The sequence below is a fragment of the Staurois parvus genome, unplaced genomic scaffold (genome assembly GCF_062004578.1).
Source record: "Staurois parvus isolate SC_StPar_1 unplaced genomic scaffold, SC_StPar_1.0 ptg001971l, whole genome shotgun sequence".
Taxonomy (NCBI): domain Eukaryota; kingdom Metazoa; phylum Chordata; class Amphibia; order Anura; family Ranidae; genus Staurois; species Staurois parvus.
The window spans coordinates 47431-53430 of NW_028319767.1; the positions used below are offsets into that span (position 1 = coordinate 47431).

Consider the following 6000-nt stretch of genomic DNA (forward strand, 5'->3'; position numbering starts at 1 on the left):
TCCTGTTTATTTCACGCTTGTCAGTTCCTGCACTTCAGTACATTTTACTGGACTTACAATGATGTAGCGGCACATCTGTCCCATTGTACTGATTTATGTCTACATGTGACATTTATTCTGGAATATTACAAAAATGCACAAACTGCCAATCAACAATTTAAAAAAAAAATTTAACTTTGTACATAACTCTGCAAATGTATTATTGTACAGCAGATATATAACAAAGTCACCCACATGGAAGAAAATATTATTTTAAAAATATTCTTCCCAAATATTATTTGAAATGCTACAATTTTGGCCAAATTCAATATATTTCAATAAGAAAAAAAAAAAAAAAAAAAAAAAAAATATATATATATATATATATATATATATATATATATATAAATACACATATACACAGTGTGTTTTTTTATTACAAAATATATAAAAAATATTTTTTAAAATACATTATTTCATTTAAAAAATATTTTTTTTTTAACAATAATTTTTTTTAAATATATTCTTCAGATTCTTCTTTTAACATATAAACAAGTTATTTTAACATGCAGTTTTACATATATTTGAAAATGCCTTCCAAAAATGTAGATTTGTATTTTTAAAGACATACAGTAGATTTGAAATGTATTTTAAAAACATTTTTTATATATTTTGTAATAAAAAACGCATTTCAACACATTGTGTGTGTGTTTATATATATATATATACACACACACACACACACACACACACACACACACACACACACACACACACAAACACATACTGTGTGTCGAAATGCGCTTTTTTTAAATTACAAAATATATGAAAAATATTTTTAAAAATACATTATTTCAAATATACTGTATGTCTTTAAAAATACAAATCTTTATTTTTGGAAGGCATTTTCAAATATATCTAAAACTACATGTTAAAATTACTTTTTCTATATAGATGTTAAAAAAAATCTGAAGAATATATTTTTTCAAAAAACGATATATATTTTTAAAAATAATGTTTTTTTAACTATATTCTTCAGATTTTTTTTAACATATAAAAAAGTCATTTTAACATATATTTTTACCTGTATTTGTAAATGCCTTCCAAAAAATGTAGATTTTTATTTTTAAAAGACATACAGCATATTTGAAATGTATTTTTAAAAATATTTTTCATATATTTTGTAATTAAAAAACGCATTTTAACACACACAGTATGTGTATTTGTATGTGTGTGTGTGTGTGTGTGTTAAGATGCGTTTTTTTATTACAAAATATATGAAAAATATTTTTAAAAATACATTATTTCAAATATACTGTATTTCTTTAAAAATACAAATGTGAATTTTTTGGAAGGCATTTACAAATATATGTAAAAATATATGTTAAAATGATTTTTTTTTATATATATGTTTAAAAAAAAGTCAGATTTTTTTTTACATATAAAAAAGTAATTTTAACTATATTTTTACATATATTTGTAAATGTCTTCCAAAAAAATGTACATTTGTATTTTTATAAGACATTCATCATATTTAAAAATGTATTTTTAAAAATATTTTTTAATATATTTTGCAATAAAAATGCATTTCAACATACAGTATATATATATATTTATATATAATTTTTTTTAATATATTGAATACAGCCAAAAATTGTAGCATTTTAAATATGTCAATATATTTTTGAAGAATATTTTTTAAATATATTTTTCTTCCATATGGGCAGCAAGTGGCATCCATCGTCTTTTTTTCCTGTTGTACCCATACGAGCCGTAGATTGTATCTTGCGAGGGACAAGAACACATTCCTGGGGTGTAAATTTTGAAAAATTTGAAATTTTTCATTAAGTTACAACATTGGTTGAGATAGGCAAAGCCGAGGAAATCCAACGTGCCGGGTCCACCAAGTGTCCCTGATGGCGGGTGCACCTCGGCCTCCGTGGAGACATAACTCAGTGCTCAGATCTCTAGATCTCGGCGCTGTCCATCGTAGGTTCTCGAGGGCCAAATAAGTCCCCCAAACTTGAGCAGCTGACCAACCCCGAATACGGGTACCAGGATAGAAACAAAGGGTGGAGCTCCAACGTATACTTGGGAGCCAACATTCAAGGATTTCCGTACCCCTTGTACCCAGGAAAGTCACTTCTGAGACCTCTGATCACCCAGGAGGCCATTTCCAGATTTAATAGAAGCGAAGGGTAGCGCTCTACTTGGGCCCCAATATTCCAGTGACCCTTTGTACCCAGGAAAGTCACCTCTGAGGCTTCGGATCCCCAAGGAGGCCATTGCCAGATGTAATAGAAACTTAGGGTAGCACTCTAACGTATACTTGGGAGCGAACATTCAAGGATTTCCATAACCGCTTGTACCCAGGAAAGTCAACTCTGAGACTTCGGATCCCCAAGGAGGACATTTCCAGATTTAATAGAAATGAAGGGTAGCGCTCTACTTGGGCCCCAATATTCCAGTGACCCCTTGTACCCAGGAAAGTCACTTCTGAGGCTTCGGATCCCCAAGGAGGACATTTCCAGATTTAATAGAAGCAAAGGGTAGCGCTATACTTGGGCCCCAATATTCCAGTGACCCCTTGTACCCGGGACAGTCACCTCTGAGACTTCGGATCCCCAAGGAGGCCATTGCCAGATTATGAGAAGCGAAGAGTAGCACTCTACTTGGGCGGTAATATTCCAGTGACCCCTTGTACCCGGGAAAGTCACCTCTGAGGCTTCAGATCCCCAAGGAGGCCATTTTCAGATTTAATAGACCCGAAGGGTAGCGCTCTACTTGGGCGCCAATATTCCCGAATCCCTTGAACCCAGGAAAGTCACCATATGCTGCAAGAATAATGTTCCAACGCTTCGGGCTCGAAGTTCCATTCCACCAGCAAAGGCCCAAAGATCAAGGAAACACCCGAGTTGATGGGCAAGCTAAAGAGTTTCTATTAAATTTTACAAAGGCCTCTCGGGGGATCAGAAGTCTTAGAGGTAGTGCTTGAAATACAACTTAGCAGATCCGTAAACAAGGAAAAAAAAACTGCAGATCCTTGAGTGAATCCATCTGCTCTATTCAATTCTAGAAAATATTAGCATGACTGTAATATTTTATTTATTTTGTATAAAATATTGATGACTGTAATATTTTATTTATTATTTTTATTTATTTTCTGCTTTTTTTTTTTAAATAATATTGATGGGAAAATGGTATTCTTAATGATTAAGGTATTTCCTGATTTATTTTCTCCAAATTAATATTATTGATGGAAAAAGAAAAAAAAAAAAAAAAAAAAATATATATATATATATATATATATATATATTCATGATGATTAGGTTATTTCATGATTATTCTCCAAAATTAATAATATTGATGGAAAAAAAAAAAATATATATATATGATGATTAGATTATTTCATGATTATTCTCCAAAATTAATAATATTGATGGAAAATATATATATATATATATATATATATATATATATATATATATTCATGATGATTAGGTTATTTCATGATTATTTTCCAAAATTAATAATATTGATGGGAAAAAAAATAAATATATATATATATATATATATATATATATATATATATATATACATGATGATTAGGTTATTTCATGATTATTCTCCAAAATTAATAATATTGATGGAAAAATATATATATATATTCATGATGATTGGGTTATTTCATAATTATTCTCCAAAATTAATAATATTGATGAAAAAAAAAAATATATATATACATGATGATTAGGTTATTTCATGATTATTCTCCAAAATTAATAATATTGATGGGAAAAAAAAAATATATATATATATATATATTCATGATAATTAGGTTATTTCATGATTATTCTCCAAAATTAATAATATTGATGGAAAAATATATATATATATTCATGATGATTGGGTTATTTCATAATTATTCTCCAAAATTATTTAATATTGATGAAAAAAAAAATATATATATATATTCATGATGATTAGGTTATTTCATAATTATTCTCCAAAATTAATAATATTGATGGAAAAATAAATAATAAGTTCACTTATGATTTTTCTCCAAATAACATATTTCTGTTTTTATTCTCTTTTCACAGGATTCCGTTAGTGAACCTGTAATAAAAAAATAAAAAAAAACAGGTGTCTACTATTTTTGTTTACCACTGGGACTCACAGAGCTGAACTCTACCGGACAAATATATTTTTATAAAATGTAAAGAGACTGATTTTTTTTTTCTGTTGCGGAATATGTTTTTTTTTTTTTTGGATAGAAGACAAAATGAGAAATCTAAAATTTTGACAACTAAAAAAGGAAATTCTTTCGGTCTGACCATACGAAAACATTTTTGGATTTGGACTGTGATTTTTTTGAACCTGTGCCAATAATACCAATATGTGCCATGAATTGATGACGTAGAAAAACTTCCATAGAAACTGATGTGAATCCTTCTTTTAAAAAAAAAAAAAAAAGAAGAATAAGGATTTGGTGATTTGTTTATAGGAAATAAAATATTGTATAGAGTTATTCAACCTTTCTTTGTGAAGTAACATTTAAACAATTATTGTTTTATTACACAGAGGATTTTCATTTTAGAGAAATATTGCCACTGCAACCGCTTTAAAAAAAAAAAAAAAAAAAAAAAAAAGTCAATATTTAAATTATTTCCGAGTCGGAAATAATTGCTTTTTATGGGATCAATATTTAGGGTCGTTCTTAATTAAAGGTGTTGGATTGCCTTTTATTACTGTAATACTGAAAAAAAAAAAATAACTATATGCAAGGAAACTTTATATATTTTTTATTTATTTTATTTTACAAAAATGACTTGTGTCCTTTTATTCCAAAAAAAAAAAAAAAAAAAATTTGTATTTAACAAACTTTATGAGCCAGGAAATGCAACTGGTTGGAACGGATGTCATGGAAAAAAAAAAAAAAAAATACATGCATTAAAAAAATATTTGACGAGTGTTCCCTAGCCACGGAGTCATGTAGAAAATCATACGCAGGAGAGGCCAACTGAATAATTAATTTTTTTTTAATGTATTATTCATATTAAATATTAGCAAGGCTGGAAGATAACTCATTAACCTAATCAAAAAGACAAATCGAAGAAAAAAAAAAAAAAAAAAACTTGGCATATGTTACCTACAGGGGTGCCCGAGATTGGGGAATTTTAGACATTATATACTGTGAGTTTGTTTTGTAAAATAGAATTTGAACCAAGGGCACCTTTGTGTTCATTATTCAGTTATCTGTACATTTAAAAATGAATTTAATAAAGCACAGTTACGAAAGCTATATCATGCAAACCCCCATACTATTTTTAGTTTGCTCAGTTAAAAAAAAAAAAAAAAAAAAAAAAAAATGTTTTCCTTTTTTTCTTTTCACTGACATTAAATTGACTTACGGTTTTGAATTAAATATTTGGAGTACAGTATTTTTTTTTTTTTTTTTTTTTTTTTTTTTTACTTTTTAATGCGTGTTTTACGTTGACTTTCTGTTTGGCTTTTTGCTCCCAAGTTGTGAATTGTTTGTGCCGTAATTCTATCTTTAAATCATAATAACATAAATTCATGTTTTAATTTCAACATGTAAACTTTTCAAATATACATATAGTCAAAATAAAAAAAAAAAGAGATTTTTATATAAAAACTATTCTTTTTTTCTTTTTTTTTTTTTTTTGGTGTTGGTGTAAGATGCAACAGTAAGTAACAAATTAAAGGGTACTTTATGAAATAACCTGTTTATTTGTTTATATATCAACCTAAAGCTTTCCAGTTTATTTAAAAAAAAAAAACAAAAAAAAAAACATATTATGACCTATAATAAAAAAAAATGGTTAAAAAATGTAGAATTATTATTTTATTTTTTATCATTTTTTTAATCATTTTTCCAAATGTTAGAAATGATCCACGGCTTAAATTTGATTACATTAGAACACTTGACCATTCTCTGGATGCCTTCTTTTGCATTTTTTGCACTCATGTTTAAAAAAAAAAATAATAATTTTAGGCCTG

General features: G+C 27.4%; 1 long non-coding RNA gene across 1 annotated transcript in view; it reads left to right on the forward strand.

The window, feature by feature from the left end:
* Nucleotides 1–5722, forward strand: part of LOC149433130 (uncharacterized) — a 52173-nt gene extending 46451 nt beyond the window's left edge. The window contains exon 2 of the long non-coding RNA XR_016308870.1: nt 4080–5722. This is a non-coding gene — a long non-coding RNA (uncharacterized LOC149433130). The remainder of the gene's footprint in view (nt 1–4079) is intronic.
* The last annotated feature ends 278 nt before the right edge of the window (nt 5723–6000 follow it).